Raw genomic sequence first — 20089 nt, 5'->3', positions numbered from 1 at the left:
AGCTCTTATACTGAAACAGATGCCAGCTCCCAGTGGAATGAATATAACAGAGTTGATTTCAAGAGCCTCGAAATGAAGAAGGGATCCTCTCTCTGTAGCCCAGTAAAATAGGAAAACCATATTTCCATCGTGCAAGGATCCACCTGGATGGTCTTTAGCCTTAATACCAACATGAAGACTCACGTATTCTTATCGACTTAATTTTGCAGGGCACTAGACTCAAGACAGAATTGAGGTGAATCTGCACAGGCTTCAAACATTCAGATCTGACTGGTCATGCTCAAGTTTGTCTCAATTCTAGAGAACCCTCCCTCTCAAATGCCTCCAGTGTTCCAGCACAACAGAGGTGTTTCCTTTGTGATGTCATCAACACCTGCCTCTGACCTGGCTCACCAGAAGTTTCTAATATTGATAATTGGTAGTGGCTGTTGGCGGTGGATGAAAGTGACCTTCCACCTGTCATGAATTGCTCCTCTTCCCGGAGAGAAATACTAGTAAAAGAGGCTACCACTAGCTAAGAGCAACTACCTGGTGGGGTGTTGGTGAGTAGGGCTCCAGCCTGAGGCCAAGGGTAAAGGGGGGGTGGGGGGGCAGGGAGGCCAGGCTATGCCAGCAGAGGGGAGGCCTAGATTCTCTGCCATGGAGCACAAATTGTTATTGGGCCCTGGCTTCTCTATTCTGGCCCCACCAACCTGGGGAATGCCTGCTTCCAATGAGGGGTCTTTACTATGTTTCTGGACTTAAGTCTGAGACCTTATTCTATCTTTAAATCTCCAACCTCATGTCTGGTTAGATGGAAGACACTGGGAAAATAGTTTTCCACCCCAATACGTTGCTCCCCTGCCTTCTGCACAGGAAATCAAATTCCTTTCTGTTCAGAAAAGCAGATTAGAGTGTGTGAAAGAAACCCAAGCTCCAAAAATGGATTCACATTTTTGGAGAGCTTTGGTTTGGTCCTTGGGGACAGGGGATACACTAGGGTATCTCAATTGTCACTTAAAGTATGAATAATGATGTGGCTCTGCCTTAAAACGAGTTTACATTCTGGGTCCTATAGCAAAATCCGTGGAGTCTCATGCCCATCACCTCTGGACCCATACCCCCCCTCCCCTGCTTACTCCCTTGAAGCCTTATCTAGCACCCAGCAGTCTTAAACTCACACCAGGCCTGGGGGGATGGGAACTCTAGTGGATCTTCTCCTGCCTTGAGGCTTAAAACCAGTAGTCAAACTAATGAAAAATAGGCAGTGAGCACACCTAGCTGACTCTTTCCTGGGTCTCCCACCTTTTGCCTGTCATTTCGAGTTTTCCTAAACATCTCATCTAGGCAGTGCAGAAAGGCCATGGACGGTTGTGTAGGCTGTGTACAGTTGTGTTTGTGTTTAGCAATTACATTCAATTCTCCCATTGACATTCTTGTGCAGGGAGGCCTTTAGGAGGTCAGGGGACTATTTCTGATGAAATGGTCTCTAGACAACAGTGGGAGGTCCCAGGGCCACCATGAGCTCACGGCACTTTGGTGAGGGCTGTGCCCTTGCACCCCTTCACTGGAGTGGTCAAGGAGCTCAGGCAATTTCACTAATTAATAATCCAAATCCGTAAGACCTTCCTAAGTTCCCGGATCTAAAATAACACAGACTTCACCCCCATTGCCATTAAGAAGTATTTATTGAGTCAGGGCACTGTGCTAGATAATAGGAATAAAAAGAAAAAAAGGGATATAATCTGACCTATAAGCTAGTGGGAGAGAAGGTAAATACCAATAAATCAAAATCCCTGCTTCCTGACTCTGGAAGAAAATTATCATTTTATTTTATTATTTGGTTTTTAATTTTTTAAATGTTTATTTTTGAGAGAGACAGACAGAGCATGAGTTGGGGAGGCACAGAGAGACGGAGAGACACAGAACCTGAAGCAGGCTCCAGGTTCTGAGCTGTCAGCACAGAGCCCAATGCGGGGCTCGAACCCACGAACCATGAGATCATGATCTGAGCTGAAGTCGATCCTTAACTGACTGAGCCACCCAGGCACCCTGAAAATTATCATTTTAGATAGCTAAATTTTCTGGATGCTAAAGGTTTCAACCCTTAAGCATATATGTTTTATTTTATGTTAACCATTTTTATTAAAAACACTTCCTAGGGGCTCCTGGGTGGCTCAGTTGGTTAAGCATCTGACTTCGGCTCAGGTTGTGATCTCCTGGTTTGTGAGTCTGAACCCTGCATTAGGCTCTTTGCTGTCAAGCGTGGAGTCCACTTAGAATCCTCTGTCCCCCTCTCTCGCCCCTCCCCTGCTTTCTCTCTCAAAAATAAATAAACATTAAAAAAATAAATACTTTCTAAATAGATCATTGCTTTCATTTTAAAAGAAAATATTTGCTCAGAATTAATCTTCTCTAAGGATTCAGCACATTTCCAACATTACCCTATAATACAGTGATGTCCCCAAGCCTCTTGGAGCGACCCTGAGCTAAATGACTTTGTGTCACATTTGTTCTAGCTCCTCTTACTCTTGATTTCACTGTGCTTGCTTTTTTATGAGTCCTTTCTTCTTCCTGCCCTTCTGCTGTGGGCTTAAAAATCGGGAAACTAGGTTTGTCGGTTAGGCTATTGGTTCAGCTGTCACAGAGACTGACATGGTCAGCAGTCCAGGGCTCTTCTCCAGGTTATCACGAAATAGGTTCTTAATGTCTTGTTGACTGGCTAACCCTGGGGTCTTGTCCTTGTCAGCTTCATCAAAGCTGCCTCCTACCTCTATCCCCATGCCCATTGCCCAGTCTACACAAGGGGAAAGAGGGAACAGGGAACAGGCAGCCTCCTTTTGAGAATGTGGCCCAGAAGTGAAACATATCACATTCACTCATATCCTATTGGCTAGAACTTAGTCCCATAGCTGCTCCTGGCAGCAAGGGAGGCTGGGATATGTAGTCTCTGGCAGGGAAGCCATGAATCCAAGTTTTAATCTTGGAAGCTCTAGTGCTAAAAGGAAGTAGGAAGGACAGATTATAAGGGAGCCCTTGGCAGTCTCTGCTACACCGGATCTGTTGAAATTGTGTGCAGAATAAATGTAGGCGGGCTCTCATTGAAGATGTAAGATGCTCTTCTGCGCAGAAAGCACCCAGTGTTGACAGTTTGACAGTTCCAAACCCAACTGTCTGGGTTGCTCAGAGGCCTTTGGTTTCTTTGCTGTTGTTCTGGATTATGTTCTCAGACAAGCCACCGGAGGTTGACAAAGCAGACATAAAGACAATAGCATGACAGTTATTGTTTTTCAGAGAGTACCTACCTCAATCCACATAAGAGCATGAAAAATGTTCTCAGCACCCACGGGCTAGAAGCGCCTCTCCTTCAAAAGCCTCCTAAATCCACAAAGTCTCAGCTATTCATTTCTATCCACCTTTACTGAGTACCTGATACCGGCTTGACACTCATCTAGGAGACTGGTGTTCAATTGGTTTGGACATTGGGGTCATCTCTTTGATTGTATCACTGTGCAGCCCACATGGCATTTTCCTGGGTCTTCCTTCCTCCCCTTTTGTGGGAACATCCTTGATGCCTTCCAGGTCTTGGGTGTGATCTTAATCAGCCTTACCCCTTGCTTCTGCTCAAAAACGTTCCATGGCTCCCTTTGGCCCAAGTCCAAACTTCTGAGCCTTGTCTTGGAGGCGTTTGAAGACCTGCTTCCAGCCTTCCATTCTGGCTTCAACTCCCACCAGAGGGCATGTCCAGAGTCAGGTTCATCTAGGGAGGCTGGTTGCACAGATTTTGTGTGGTTGGCACCTTGGTGAAGGGTTTGGAGAGCTGAAACAGCTCTCAGTCTGGGCTAGAATACCCACAACTCTGTTTCTTCACAGGACACTCGGTCCAGGATGCCTGGGAATCTCAGTGTAGGGTCTTCCCTTTTTGTTCTCTAGGTCTTTCCTACACTGACCAGGTCTTCTGTATGCGAAAAACTGAGTTAAGCACGTTCCATGCCTTTTATACTCCTAGCCACTCTATGAGGGTAGGTACTATTATGGGGCTCCTTTGATTGGTGCCCAGGCACCCCTTTCACAGATGGGGGAGTTAATCTCAATGTGGTTAAGTAATTTGTAGAAGGTCACAGAGCCAGTAAGAGGCAAAGCTCGGCTCTGAACTAAGGTTCAACTGGGTCTGGAAACCATGATTTTTCCCACCTGACACAAGACCTTTCTAAAGGAACAGCTATTAGCCACAATACACAAGACCCTAGTCCTTCTACCCTGGGGTCAAGTCACTAGTTCTGTCATGAGGAAGCAGAGAAAAGAGAGGACAGGCTTTTCTCTCTGCACTGGTACCATAACAATGGCAACTACTACTCCCTGGGCATCTGTTTTGCACACAGTATCTCAAGTCCTCACAACCAGCCTTTAAGGTTGTTATTATTCCCCTCCTTTTGTAGATGTAGAGAGTGAAGCGCAGAGAGGTTAAGCCCCATATTTAGATGGTCCAGCTGGGCTTCGAATCCAGGCAACTAGGGCTCTTAAACACTGCTCTTGGATTTATCGGGTTTAATCTTTGTTCCTACCAGCCCTTATCCTAGAAGAGGTAACAGATGTGTTAGGGTCACAAAGGTCTTAGACTCCCACTAGCCCAGCCCTCTCAGGGTTACAGATGAGGGGGGGAAATGAAGTCAGAGAGACCGAGTGAGTTACCCAAGGTCACACAGCACACTAACAGCTGCGCCTGGGCTTGGACCCCAGCCCCTGATGCCCTGTTGGCATTGCATAGTAGACGTCTCAAAGCCTCCCTGTCCCATAAAAAGAAAAATAGACGAATGAATGGGAGTGAAGAAATGGACAGATGTTGACTGAATCTGTCCAGTGGCACACTTTGGGTTTTCACAGGGTGACTGGGTAAGACGAGCCAAGCTGTGAGGTGAAGAGTAGGTAGGTGCATGGCTGGGAATGACATAACCAAGGTGTGCCAGCCTGGGAGGGGGCCATTGTGCAGCACATTAGGGGGAACTAGCCTGTGGACGCATAGCTACCCTCCCTCCAGCATCTCATGGCCCTGTATTCAACTGCTTCCTCTGTGGCCTTCTCTGCCTATTGCTAACAAGTCCTAACGAGCAATATCTTACTGTTCTAAGACTGTGTTGAGTCTCTTTCAGAGATTGTCCCCCAGTCCTCACCCATTAGCTATTGCACAGAAAGCACCGGATAATGGATAATATCTAGTAAATTAACGTGCCGGGGCCCCTGCCTGGGAAAGCGAGAGCCGTCTTCACTACTACGCCTTACTCTGTATACTGATCTTTAGGGATTCAAACACTGGTATCTGCCTCCAGGTCCCCAAAGCAGTTGTCTCCAGCAGAGTAGCCAGGACTTTGATGAAACTGAAGACTTGCAGGACTGTGGCTCGCGCACACTGGAAATGCCCCAGCGCGTTCCCCTCCCAAGCATGGCTGTGGCCATTTGTAGATCTCTCCCTTGCTGGGGAGGAAGGAGGCAGGACTGGGCACCAGGCACTGGGCGCCAGTAGCTGGTCCCTGGGCGGGGCAGAACCCTGCTACCTTTGTGTGGCTGTGCATCTTTTCTGGCTTTGGCTAGCACCGGTGGGGAGGGGCACAAGCCTCAGAGGCGAGTCTGGAGTGGCGGTGAGGCTGCAGGGTGGGCAGAGGGCAGAGAGTTGGCTGCCGAGGCCCAGGGCAACAGAGGGTGCTGGAGCCATTGCAGCAAGGGACCGGCAGCCTTGTGCGTTTGCGGTGGTAATTTCCAGATGGTTCCTGGTAGCTACAGGGTCTCTGAGGCGGAGCCTAGGCCTCGGCATCTGATAATCCAGCCTGGGTTCCCCGGTGGGTCAGAGCAGCCTTGGGGCGGAGCCAGGCTTGGCTGCTGCCGGGGAGGAGCCGGGATGCCGCTCCCGCGGTGATGCAGAGGGGAATTTGCTGACAGTCCCTTGCCAGGTGGGGCTGGCTCCACCAGGCCCGCGAGGAGGACCGGCTGGCTGTCTCCTCCCAGGTAAGGAGCGTGTTGCCTGTCGCCGTTTCCCGGCGGCCGGTGCACCCTGCCTGGGGCTGGGTCGTGACGCCCAGGGCGGAGATGTGGCGAGCACGCGGGCGCTATGAGCCAGGAGGGATCCGGCCCGCTGCGAGAAGGGGCGCAGAATCCGGGTCCTGGACAGGGGAGGGGGTGGGGGGGGACTGCTTGCTCCAAGCTTTCCCGGACCTCGGACTGGGAGGGGTGGGGGTGGAGGAGACTGCGCCACACTCCCTGGCCATGCCAGCTGTCTGCCAGCCTGGACCTAAAGAAAGATGGAAGGAGCCGCGTACCAGGGAGGGCCGTGGCTTGGTCGACCATCTTCACTGGGTTGGGGGGAGGGTGGGCAGGCGGCAGCCCCCGCCGCTGCCTGCACGACAGCCAGGTGGGGTTGCCTCTCTGGATCACCCCCACCCAGGGATTCCCCAGGGCTGTGCCGCCCACTCGCTGGGCTGGGCTGGGAGGGGTGTGCGCTTCCCCCGCAGTCGACTTCATCGTTATGAGTTATGACGGCGTCACTGCCGCACGGCCGGGTGGAGGTCTCTTTCTGTGCTGGTGGGCTGCGCTCCTGGGCTCCCAGGGGTAGAGGATGCCACCTTATACGCTTTCAAAGAAAGATTCCTGTCTCCGCTCTCATCTCGGCTTTGAGAGAGAAGCTTTGGATTTGGATGATGGACCTGGGGAAACTGAGGCCCAAGGTGCTGTGGCTTCACCAAGGTCACTTAGCAGGTCCTATAGAGCAAGTTCTCCCAGGCACTGCCTTGATCTGATGCTCTCTGGAGGGGCAGGGCCAGTCTTGCTCTCTAGACCTCTGGTCCAATCTGGGGCGGACCGCCCCACCCCAGCGCCCCCCTTGCCCCATCCCTGAGAGTGGAGGAGGTTACAACTTCTGCCTAGGGCTGGGAGGTGTTCTGGGTGTGAACACTGCAGGGATAAGAAATGTCTGGGGACAGGAGAAAATACTCACAAAAAGCATTCATCTGAGCAGAGGATGCTGTCGGCCTCTACTATCCTTGTGGGTTCAGGGAGAGGAGGAGAGTTGGCTTCTGGGAGAAGGCGGAGGGGGCAGGCTGGTTCCGGCTTTAGTCTCTGTACCAGCCTTGGTGAAAAACTGCAAGTTCCCTGGTCATGGTAGGAAGGACAGGGGTGAGGAGATGGACTTTCTCCTTTGATGGCCTGTGTCTTACTGGAGAAGAGGCCGGGGAACCACGTTGGTAAGAGGCCGGGAACCATGTTGGTAAGATGGCCTTCTCCCGACATCACCCTCTGTGTTATAGCGTCTCACCCTTGCTCTCTCCCCAACTCCTGTCCCCAGGAGAAATGGATGGACTACTTACTGTTGGATTTGTGGCTCTTGGAGGTGAGCTTGTCCCCTTCTGCCTGAGGCAAACTGAGGTAGGGAAGGAGGTATAGTTTATTTTAGAGCCGGAACCAGCCAGCGCCATGGTGCAGGTGAGGAAACTGAGGCACAGAGGGTACGGTGAGTTGCTCCAGGTCCTCCCCTACACGCAGGTCTCCTGCTCCCTGGCCCACCTCAGGGCTGTGGATGAGGCTCTTTGCTCTCTCCTCACCCTGGTAGGCTGAGGCTGTGCGTGCCTCCTGAGGGGTGAAGGGAGTGGCCGTGAGAGGGGACAGCTTCAGCACTTTCTCCTTTATGAGATGTTTTCAAGTTACTTGGAAAAGAAGCAGTTAGAAGAGCCAAAGTCACTTGGTTGCCTTCCCATCGTGCCTCCACAGGGACACACAATTTCTCTGGGCATCTCGGAGCCAAGTGCGGCCGCCTGTCCTGGTACCGGCAGCTGGGGTCGCCCCTGGGAGAAGACCTGGTGGGAGGGTGGGGGGCAGTGACTTCCAGTTACCTCTCTGACAGCATCTCAGGGAGTTTCTGCTCAACCCAGCCTTATTCGGAGTGACAGGGAGTTACCTTGTGCCTAGCTCACGAGTTGCTGCTCTTGGGACACACTCTCTGAGCACAGGGCCCCTGAAGCTGGCCCCTGGTGCTTCTGCCTGGGCTGCCTGATGATCGTTCAATCACTGGGGTGACCCATGGGAAAGGATGGGGTTCCCAGTAAACCAGATCAGAACTAGCTGTCCATGGGGTGACGGTGCAATACCAGAGAGAGAAGAGGACCCACCGAGTGTCTGGCTCCTCCGCTGGCATGCTCTGAGGGTCCCTTCCCACCCTTCTCCAGGAGGAAGGCCACTGCTCCATAGTCCCGGGAAGCTGGTGGTGTGTCCCTCCTGGTGAGCAGAGGCAGGGGCGGGCTGCAGACAGCTTCCTGGCTCCTGGGAGAAGAGCCAGTAGTGGAGGAGCATGGCACCTGGTTCCGGACCAGAGTCCCCGTTGGCTGGCACTCTGCCCTTGGCTTTCCTACCTGACAACTGGGCATGAAAATACCTTCTCCAGTTGGGTGGGAGGCCTTTGGAAACATGTCAGGCATTTGTTACAGATGGGGAGTGTTGTTTCCTGGAGACTGTGGGGGAGATTGGAGCTGTCTGCTTCCAGCCCCTGTGGGGAAAACAGTCTCCCCGTGGCCAGTCTAGGGCACCCTTCTAAGGCTTGGAAGCCAGGCCATCCCTCCCCAACGTACCTCAAGTTGTGTTTTGGCCCTTGAAGGTTCCATTCTCCTTCCTCCGCTGCCTGTGATATTTAACAGGATCCCCACGCACTGAAATGCTGGTGCTTGGTGCACAGTGGCCCTTACCGCCGGCCTGTATCTTCCCCACTGACTCACATCCCAGAGACTCTCAACTCTGCCTTGTCCTGGGAAGCAGCTGCTGGAAGAACCGTGGAGACAAGGGGCATAAGAGCTCTTTGCACACAGAGTCCAGGGTGTGGGAGTCCCTTCAGGGCTTTGGGCAGGCTCACTCTGGGACCCGCTGCAATGAAAATGCTCAGGGGAAGTGAGATCAGCAGCTTTTAGGGCACTGTGTTGCCTGTGGTGGGGGCCTGTGTCCTCTCCTCCTCTCTCTCCTGGGAAAGCCTGGTTTTCCTGCCTTACTCACATGTCAGCATGGGTGGTGTGGACTGGGCTTCTTGTTCTTGCCATGAGTTGGCTGGTGCAACTTGTACAAAATAGGGTTCCAGGGGGAGCTGAGATGAGAACCGGGGAAGCTCATGAGGTAGCGTGTGTTTCCTTGTTCTAGATCTGTCTAGATCGTCCTGGGCAAACCAAGGGTGGCCCTTGAGGAGAGCACCTATGCCCGGAGCTCTGGGTCTGTGTTTCTTGGGAACAGAATGCAACCGAGCCTCCATGTTCCTTCCCAGCACCCTGTGGCTGGTACTGAAGCACTCAGAGGCAGGGTTGGGCGGGGATGCCCGCTGTCACCTCCTGCCTCCTCCTGGTGAAAGGGAACTGAAGCCTGGACCTCCTTGCAAACCCAGGAGCCACGTGTCTTTTTTCCCCACCCTTTCTGCTGCTGTTTTGCACAAACACCCTCAAGACAAGGTTGGAAGAGTTGGGCGGGGGGTGGGTGGGGTGGCTGAGGTCGGGCACGGCCCTGTGCCTGCAGACCCCTGTTCATGCCAAGCCAGGGCCCTGGCATCCTCAGAGGAGCAGGGGCAAAGAGGTCAGTCCAGCTCCAGTGGGAAGCCAAACCAGTGCCAAGTAGCCTCAGTAAGGAAGGCGGCCCTGGGGACAGGAGGCTGCTCCTCACTCTGGCTGAGTCTCTTCAGAATTGTGGCCACCAGGGCACATGAGAGGAGATCCTGCCAACAGAGAAAGGCGTCCTGAGGTCTTTGGAGATATAGATGAGCAAGATGGCCGGTTGGCTGGGGATATGGCTGTGTGCTGCTTTTGGATGTGGAGGCCTCATCACCTCAGGTGTCTGAGGGGCAGTGATTTGACCAAAAGCTGGAAATACTGCAGAGGGCAGCTGAGTGCCATGGGGAAGCCAGCCGTCCACTGGCGGGCGGCATGGGGCACACAGAGACACCATGGCGAGGGGGCACTTGGGAGCTGAGTTTCCACCTGCTTCGTTACCCGCTTGCTTCACCTCCATGGTCATAACGAAGTGAAATAGTCCCCACTGCAGGGAGCCAGCGGGAGGATGGATGGACAAGAGCAGAAAGGTGCACATGCCTACATGTGCCTAGTGACCGGGAGCCCCCTTCTGCCCATGCGCTACCCCTTTACTTGCTCAGTGGGGGGCTGTCTGGGGTCTCTGGGCTGGCTGGCCACGCTTTGGTGACAGCGCTGATCAACAGTGTTGATTGCCTCTGGCACTGTTTGCATTGAGGTGTTCCCTNGTGTTGGCCTGGGGTCCCTTCTGAGCTGGGATCTCACGTTCTTAGGCAATGGAGAAACAGCCTGAACCACGTCCCTTCTCTGAGGTCCTGGTGCCACCCAGTGACCTCACATTCCTTGTTATTCCTTGTAACCCTCTGTGCACCCCAGGGGAGGGGCGGAGCAGGTGTGAGAACCCACTTGATAGATGAGAAAGCTGAGGCTCAGAGAGGTTTTNGGCTCCAGGCCAGTCTGACTCCACTGGAGTGTCCCTTGTCCCCAGAGCTCAGCCAGCATGACCTCCACTCACCTGCTCTTGCTGGTGCCGGAGGCTTTGCTGAAGTTGCTTAAAGCAAAAGGACTTGGAAGTGAAGGTCGTGCGTTTAAGGTGCCCAGAGCTGGGCTCTGCTGAAGGACAGCAGGGGAAATGGAAGAACAGGAGGCCCCCCCACCCTCCCCTCATGCCCCGGGACACATTGCAGNGTCAAGTCCCAGTGCTGTCCTGTGGGTCTGGGGAGGGAGTCCAGGTCCCGTAGCCTGATCTGTCCCCTGAGACAGAGGAGGGAGAGATGTGGGGAGGAACAAGTCTATTCCAGGGCCTGGTATCACAGCTATGTGCCTGCTTATCAGGCGAATCACCTTTGAGCCCAGCTCTGACATAGTCACTTTTTTTTTTTAATAAGTTTATTTATTTTGAGAGAGAGTGTGTGCTGAAGGGCAAAGAGGGAGGGAGAGAGAGACTCACAAGCAGGCTCAGCGCGGAGCTGGATGCGGATGCGGGGCTCAAATTCACGAACTGTGAGATCATGACCTGGGGGCTGAAAGTGACAGTCAGTCAGTCAGCTTGGCCGATTGAACCACCCAGGCGCCCCTGACCTGGTCACTTCTTATTGGCTCCCGGGAGCCTGCCTCTGAAGACTGAGCTTGGATTAAACCCAAATTACCTTTCCCTGCCTGCCCTCCTGCTTCCTTCCCCTCCCCCACACTGCTCTGGCTCGGAGTCTCTTCCTGCACAGGGTGGTGGATGGCTCTGATCACCTTGACGATTTTACAAAATACACTTGGCTTTGTACCCCTCCTCCCTCACGCTCGCTCCAGCTCAGCTAAGAACCACCCTCCCTGGCAAATCAAAGCTTCTACCCACCCCCTCCTCTCAGCCCAGTCCTTGTCCTCAGCCCCATCCTCATTTGGTCAGACCCTCCCTGCCCTTCAAAGTCCAGCTCAAAATGCCGCCGCCTCCATGAAGCCTTCCTTGGATCCCAGCCAGGGGCCGTCTCATGGCCTTTAATGCACTTGTCCCATTAGAGTCTGTCTGTTGTGCTAGACAGTGAGCTCACCCTTTCATTTGTCAAGCGTTCACTGAGTGCCAGGCACACACATGCCCTCTGGTAACTCGTGGGGAGGGGGCAGGTAGGGAAGTCAACAGATAATGACGACAGTGGCAGAAATGCTGTAATAATGGCAGGACAAGGCACCAGGGGACATTTTGGCAATGGCATTTAAAGCTGAAAATGTACATACTTGATGACCAACAGTTTTGTGTCTAGGTGTATAATTACCTAGAGAAATTCACGCGTGCGCACTAAGGGATGGTCCTGAGGATATCTAGGGCAGCGATGCTGGAAACACAAAAGAGGTCTCCACTCAGTATCTTCAATGTCTACAATAATGGAGTAGACAACTAAAACTCTGATGTTAGAATATATGTAATTGGGGAATTTTCTGTTTTGTAACTTACACCACAATAAATACACATGCTATCTGTGTTAACACAAATACATCTGAAACAATATTGCAATAAATAGGAAATTGCAGAATAATACCATTCATGAGCATTTAATTGTAATGGAAATAACAACACTATTTATGATTTATGGATACAAACATGTTGCAATATTCACGCTTGTGGTCTTTGGCGAGGGAAAGAAGAAACTGGTGCTGGTAGGTAGAAGGAAGGACTTTTAATTCGTCAGTAATGCTTCTTTTAGCAAACGAGATCTGAGGCAAAAATGACAGAATGTCACCATCGGTTAATTCCATTGGTTTTATTCTTTTAATTTTTTGTGTTTAAAAATTTTCAAAATTAGGGATGCCTGGTGGGTTTAGCAGGTGGAGTGTGTGACTCTTGATCTCGGGGTTGTGAGTCTGAGCCCCACATTGGGTGTAGAGAATACTTAAGTAAAATGTCAAAATTAAAAAAAAAAGTAATCTTGAATGTCAGAGGAAAGGCGTCGACTTTTCCCAGGGAAGCCAGGAAAGGTTCCAAGAGGAGATGACAGCTGGGCATTGAAGGCAAGGTGGGCGTTTCAGGTTTTACCGGGTGTGGAGGCTTGTGACTAGGAGAGGCAGAGTGTTTGAGGACAGGGTATTTGTGCATGGACTGTCTGCACTTTTTAAATATTTAGGGGGAGAGAGAGAGTGCGGGGGAGGGGCAGAGAGAGAAGGAGAAAGAGCGAATCCCAAGCAGAATCCTTGCTGTCAGCCCAGATTATGACCTGGGCCAAAATCAAGAGTTGGATTCTCAACTGACTGAGCCACCCAGGCGCCCCTTTCTGCCCTTTTAATACCTTTTTTAAAAAGTTTGTTTATTTTTGAGAGAGACAGAGAGAGAGAAATCACAAGCAAGGGACGGGGACAGAGGATGCAAAGCAGGCTCCGTGCTGACAGCAGAGAGCCTGATGTGGGGCTTGAACTCATGAACCATGAGATCATGACCTGAGCCAAAGTCAGGTGCTTATCCAACTGAGCCATTCACTATGTACTTTAAAAAAAAATTATTTATTTTTTAATTTCTATCCAAGTTAGTTAACATATAGTGCAACAATGATTTCAGGAGTAGATTCCTGAATGCCTCTTCCCCATTTAGCCCATCCCCCCCCAACCCTTCCAGCAACCCTCTGTTTGTTCTCCATATTTAAGAGTCTCTTATGTTTTGTCCCCCTCCCTGTTTTTATATTATTTTTGCTTCCTTTCATTTATGTTCATCTGTTTTTTATTTTAAATTCCTCATATGAGTGAAGTCATATGATACTTGTCTCTCTCAGACTGACTAATTTTGCTTACCATAATACCCTCTAGTTCCATCCACATAGTTGCAAATGGCAAGATTTCATTCTTTTTGATTGCCGAGTAATACTCGATTGTATGTATATATATATATATACATATATATACCACATCTTCTTTATCCATTCATCCGTCGATGGACATTTGGGCTCTTTGCATACTTTGGCTATTGTTGATAGTGCTGCTATAAACATTGGGGTGCATGTGCCCCTTTGAAACAGCACGCCTGTATCCCTTGGATAAGCACTTAGTAGTGCAATTGCTCGGTCGTAAGGTAGTTCTATTTTTAATTTTTTGAGGAGCCTCACGCTGTTTTCCAGAGTGGCCACACCAGTTTGCATTCCCACCAACAGTGCAGGAGGGTTCCTTTTTCTCTGTATCTTCGCCAACATCTGTTGTTGACTGAGTTGTTAATATTAGCCATTCTGAATAATGTGAGGTGGTGTCTCATCATGGTTTCAATTTGTATTTCCCTGATGATGAGTGATGTTGAGCATTTTTTCATGTGTCTGTCAGCAATCTGGATGTTTCTTCTTTGGAGAATTGTCTATTCATGTCTTTTGCCCATTTCTTCACTAGATTATTTGTTTTTTGGATGTTGAGTTTGATAAGTTCTTTATAGATTTTGGATACTAACTCTTTAACTGATATGTCATTTGCAAGTATCTTCCCCCATTCCATCGGTTGCCGTTTATTTTTGCTGATTGTTTCCTTCTTTTTATTTTGATGAGGTCCCAATAGTTCATTTTTGCTTTCATTTCCCTTGTCTCTGGACACGTGTTGAGTAAGAAATTGCTGCAGCCAAGGTCAAAAAGGTTTCTGTCTGCTTTTTCCTCTAGGATTTGGATGGCTTCCTGTCTTACGTTCAGGTCTTTCATCCATTTTGAGGTTTTTTTTGTGTGTGTGTATGGTGTAAGAAAGTGGTCCAGGTTCATTTTCCTGCATGTCGCTGTCCAGTTTTCCCAGCACCACTTGCTGAAGAGACTGTCTTTATTCCATTGGATATTCTTTCCTGCTTTGTTAAAGATTAGTTGGCCATACGTTTGTGGGTCCATTTCTGGGTTCTCTATTCTGTTCCATTGACCTGAGTGTCTGTTCTTGTGCCAGTACCATACTGTCTTGATGATTACAGCTTTGTAATATAAGTTGAAGTCCAGGATTGTGATGCCTCCAGCTTTGGTTTTCTTTATCCAGCTTGCTGTGGCTATTCAGGGTCTTTTCTGGTTCCATACGAATTTTAGGATTGTTTGTTCTAGCTCTGTGAAGAATGCTGGTGTTATTTTGATAGCGATTGCTCTGCACTTTTTAAATGTTTGTTGAATAACTTTCGTTTGTCAAGCTGCCCCTCCCTCCCTCCTTCTCATTCCTGATTCTGGTTCCTCTGTTTCTGAGCTGTGTGCATAGTCAATAGGCTACTGCTTGAACAGTATGTGTCAATTTGATGATTTTTTAAAGTCTAAATAATCTAATGGGGGTTGGGGGAGGAATGAGCCAAATCTAAAAAATTGAACATTAAAATAGGGAAATACCCACTAAGACAGAGGAAGGAGAAAGAATTCTTGGAGAGTACTGTCCTAGACCACATGTAAATTCAATTGAAAACTAGCTGAAACTGATAGTTTTCTGAGACAATATAAATCACCGGTTTGACCCTATTAGGAGAACTAACTAGAAAGCCTCAACAGACCAATAATCATGAAGGAAACTGAGTTTTCATAAAAACCTGAGGTTTGGCCATAAAAATTTGGCCAACTTTTAATGTTTATCAAACCTTCAAGGAAGTGATGATTCCACGTTATTTAAGGGGGAGCAAACACACCACACCATAGAGAAGGAGAGGTTCCAAGTTATTCTATGAAGCCAGCACGATGCTGACAAAGAACATAGAAAAAGAGAAAAATTACTGGAAAAAATCAAATTTATGAATATTGGTGCAAAATTCATAAATTAATAGCAACAAAGAGAATCACACAGTGTTATGTTTAAAAAACAAATACACCACAAATATCTTAAAGTAATAAGTCAAAAGAAGTGAAAAATCACATAAACAGCTCCATAAATGCTAAAAATGCCTTAAGGGCATTTTATGACAAATCGAACATATGTCTCTGATAGTAACTATTCTTTTTTAATGTTTTTGTCATGTTATTTTATTATTTTTTTCATTTTATTTTATTTCATCATGGTAAGTGTGGTGTTTAATCTCCATCCCCTATTTCACCCACCCCCACCTACCTCCCCTTTGGTAACCATCAGTTTGTGCTCTACAGTTAAAAGTCTGTTTCTTGGTTTGTCTCTCTCTTTTCCCTTTGCTCATTTGTTTTGTTTCTTAAATTCCACGTATGAGTGAGATCATATGGTATTTTGTCTTTTGCTGACTGATTTCTTTCGCTTAGCATAATAATACTTTCCAGCTCCATCCATGTCATTGCAGATGGAAAGATTTCATGCTTTTTGTGGCTGAATAATATTCCATTGTGTATATACACACACACATATGTATATATATACACACACATACATATACACAATGGAATATATATAAGGGAATACTATATATTTGTATTATACACAATGGTATATATTGCAATGGTATATATATAACACAGATATATATATATACATATAAATATACCACATCTTTATCCATTCATCTATGGATGACACTTGGACTGCTTGACNTAAGGGAATACTATATATTTGTATTATACACAATGGTATATATTGCAATGGTATATATATAACACAGATATATATATATATATATAAATATACCACATCTTCCATTCATCTATGGATGACACTTGGACTGCTTGAATAGTTTGGCTATTGCAAATAATGCTGCAATAAACATAGGGGTCCATGTGTCCCTTTGAATTAGTGTTTTTGGGTTTTTGTTTGTTTGTTTTGGTAAATACCAAGGAGTGCAATTACTGGATCATAGTGTAGTTCTATTTTTAATTTTTTGAGGAGCCTCCACACTGTTTTTCAGAGTGGCTGCACCTGTTTGCATTCCCACCAGCAGTGCAAGAGGGTTCCTTTTTCTCTGCATCCTCACCAACACTGTATTATTGGTTTTAGCCATTCTGACAGGTGTGAGGTGATAGCTCATTGTAGTTTTGATTTGCATTTCCCTGATGATGAGTGACGTTGAGCATCTTTTCATGTGTCTTTTGGCCATCTGTATGTCATCTTTAGAGAAATGTCTGTTCATGACTTCTACTTATTTTTTTAATTGGATTATTTGTTTTTGGGGTGTTGAGTTCTGTACATATTTTGGATACTAACCTTTTAGTGGATATGTCACTTGCAAATACCTTCTCCCATTCAGTAGGTTGCCTTTTAGTTTTGTCGGTTATTTCCTTTACTGTGCAGAAACTTTATTTTTGATGTAGTCCCATAGTTTATTTTTGCTTTTATTTTCCTTACCTCAAGAGACATACCTAGAAAAATGTTGCTGTGGCTAATATCAGAGAAATTACTGCCTGTGCTCTCTTCAAGGATTTTTATGGTTTCAGGTCTCATATTTAGATCTTTAATCCATTTTGAATTTATTTTTGTGTATAGTGTAAGAAAGTGGTCCAGTTTCATTCTTTTGCATGTGGCTGTGCGGTTTTCCCAACACCATTTGTTGAAGAAACTATCATTTACCATTGGATAGTCACTTCTCCTTTGCCAGAGTTTAAATGGCCTTATAATTTGGGGTTTATTTTTGGGTTTCCTGTTCTATTCCGTTGATCAATATGTTCATTTTTGTGCCAGTCCCATACTGTTTTGATTCTTTTAGCTTTATAATATAGCTTGAAATGTGGAATTGTGATAACTTCAGTCTTGTTCTTCTTTCTTAGATTGCTTGGGCTACTCAAGGTCTCAATTTTAACTCTTATTTAATAGGAATAAATGGATATTCCTTAACATAATTTTATGCATGTGTGTGTATGTGTGTGTGTACACACATACAAGGGAAAAATGACCACTATTACCTTGAGCATTCTTTAATAGTTCTCTAGAAGTACAATCCAATACAAATTTTGAAAGTAAGAGTTATAAAAGGAGGTCAATTTATCAATTAAAATTGTAGATGATAAGATTGACCACCTGCAGGAAAAAAAAAAGAACAAGGTCATCCACTGAAAACCTAGGAGAAATAATAAAGGAATATAGTAAGATGACTGCTAATAAATATTAAAGACAACAATTATACCTCTATTACATATGAACTTTAGCCTCTTATAAAATATAATGGAAGGAAACATTTACAATATCAGTAAAAGTGCCAAACATGATTAGAAGTCACTCTAACCAGAGGTGGCAAGAGCAGATCTTATTTCTGCCGTTCATTCCCAGTTCCCCAGCACTTAGAATAGGGCCTGGCAATGGTAATAAATATTTGTCAAGTGGTGGCACTGGCTCACAGATCGACGGAACAGAAGTTTGTCCAGACAAAGACCCACGCACATCTGATAGACAGCGGCGATCACAGTACTCGCTGACACGGAGCGGCTCCCACGTGCCAGACGCTGTCGGACGCCCCTCACCTGTAGCCTCGCACGTGGCCAATGCTGGAGCACAGTCTGTGTGCACTCGAGAAGAGTGTGTGTTCTGCTGCCGTTGGGTGGGGTGCCCTGCCTGTGTGTGCTGGGACCAGTCCGTCTGTGTTGTTGGATATATTCAAGTCCTCTGTTCCTTTTTTTTTTTAAATATATTTTCTTTATTTATTTCTAGGAGAGAGAGAGACAGCGTGAGCAGGGGAGGGTCAGAGAGAGAGAGAGTCACAGAATCTGAAACAGGCTCCAGGCTCTGAGCTAGCTGTCAGCACAGAGCCCGATGCGGGGCTCGAACCCACGAACGCGAGATCATGACCTAAGCGAAAGTTGGACGCTTAACCGACTAAGCCACCCAGGCGCCCCTCAAGTCCTCTATTCCTTTATTGATCTTCTGCTGGTCACTCTGCCCATTATTGAAAGTAGGAGGTTTATTAAACTCTCCTACTGTTACTGAGTTACTCGTTCTCCCTTCTATGCTGTCTGTCTGCTTCACATCTTCGGGTGCTCTGCTGTGAGGTGCATGGATATTTATAATTATTATAACTCCCTGGAGAATTGACCCTAACATAAATATAGAATATCCTTCTTTGTGTCCTGGTGCAGTGTTAGACCCTTAGCCTACTTTGTCTGATGGAAGTATGGCCACCCCTCCTCCCTTTTGGTGACCATTTGCAGACAAGGTCATTGCCCATCCTTTTGCTTGTGGTCCATATGTGTCTTTACAGCTAGCTGAGGTGGGTTTCTTATAGATAGCACTTGCATTTTTTTGCACCTTTTACCTGAAATAACTCACTTAATCCTCACATTAGATGCTGCTGTTTTTATTGCCACTTTCAGATGCAGACACCAAGGCACAGGAAGGTTAGGTAACTTCTCTTAGACCCAATGAAGCTTAGAATTTGAACCAGCACCTGACTCAGGTCATGCTCTTTGTATCCGTCTTACTGCATAGTTAAATTGAGATTCTGAATTTAGAGGGACGGTGGCTAGGTGGAGGGAGGGAAGAGAGTATTCATATATGACTTTGGGACAACTGTCTAGCCCCTTGGGGGAAAGAAATAAAGCTGGGCCATACTACACTCCTTACACCAAAATATATTCTAGGGAAAAAAAAGATTAAAAAGAAAGAAAGATTAAAAAGAAAGAAAACCCTAACAGTACTGGTGGAAAACATGGGTGAATATTCTTAGAATGCTCTTGTAAGAAATACTTTTCACTACAGAAAAATCTGGAAGTTTATGCAAAAGACGGCATAAATAAAGTAAAAAAAGAATATGACAATTTGCAATACACATGACAAAAAGTTAATTAGTTGCCTTAGTTTAGGAAAAGCTTTTAAAAATCAGTAAGATACATTGGAAAGGACATAGGCAGTTCACAGAAAAATAAATGCAACGGCCAATCAATCAATAAATTTGAAAATAATGTCTGCCCTTTCTGATAATTAAAGAATTGCACATGGAAACAAGATGTCATTTTTCAACACTCACCCTGGCAAATTTTAAAAGCTTGATAGCGCACAGTGGTCCGAGGGTGGTAGGGAAGAGCCCTCTCGTGCATGGCTGGGCAGTTCAAACTGGTTCTTCCTGTTTGGAAGACAATTTGGAAACATCCCTCAGAATTTCAGGTCCACCTAACCTTCGGCTGCTTACCCCTAGGGATTTATCCCCCAGCTAACCTCGCGCTTAGGCACGAAGAGTACAACCAAAGATGTTTTTTGCAGCTTTGCGCAGCAAAAAGGTAGAAACAACCTAAACATCCATCAACAGGGATGGATTTACATAAATTATAAGTGTGTTTTTCAGTGGAACACAGGAGCTGCCACAATAGTGAAGGCTCTGTCTATGCTGGTACGCAGGGGCGTGCGGTGTATGTTAACAAAACGGAGTACCAGAAATGTGTTCCTGGCTGAGGTTAAACTAAAGACGCAAGCATCCATATATATTTGTCAGTATTTATGGGACCATTTTTGCAGAAATGCACAGCAGGAAATGTGGCTGTGTTTGGGAGTGGAGCAGAGGTTTGGGGTCACAGGGGGACGTTTCACTGTGCATTTGATTTTTGTTCCCTACAAGCATGTTATTATCAAGAATTTACAAAGAAAAAGAAAGCAATTACCATCTAAATGCCTCACCCTGGACTTTGTTTTTAAATTTGTTTCTCAGTGGGTTTTCCTCTTGTTACATTTGTAACTTTAAACCTGGAAGGGCTCAAGAGATGTCTCCAAAGGAAATGAGGTGCAGCGAGGTTTCA

The 20089-nt window shown here is 47.1% G+C and overlaps 1 protein-coding gene across 5 annotated transcripts in view; it reads left to right on the top strand.

Moving 5' to 3' along the window:
* Positions 1-467: 467 nt before the first annotated feature.
* TMEM63C (transmembrane protein 63C) overlaps positions 468-20089 on the top strand; it is a 76140-nt gene continuing 56518 nt past the window's right edge. For 2 of the 5 annotated variants that reach the window (XR_013331755.1, XR_013331754.1), the window contains exon 1: positions 473-542. The gene's annotated coding sequence lies outside the window, so the exon portion shown is untranslated. Of the gene's footprint in view, positions 543-20089 lie in introns of all 5 variants that reach the window. The other 3 variants (XM_077750765.1, XM_077750764.1, XM_077750766.1) reach the window with 2 other exon arrangements.

This window comes from Crocuta crocuta, unplaced genomic scaffold (genome assembly GCF_008692635.1).
Source record: "Crocuta crocuta isolate KB4526 unplaced genomic scaffold, BGI_CrCroc_1.0 scaffold186, whole genome shotgun sequence".
Taxonomy (NCBI): domain Eukaryota; kingdom Metazoa; phylum Chordata; class Mammalia; order Carnivora; family Hyaenidae; genus Crocuta; species Crocuta crocuta.
The sequence above is the reverse complement of the archived record's forward strand: the minus strand, read 5'-3'. Positions and strand labels throughout refer to the sequence as shown.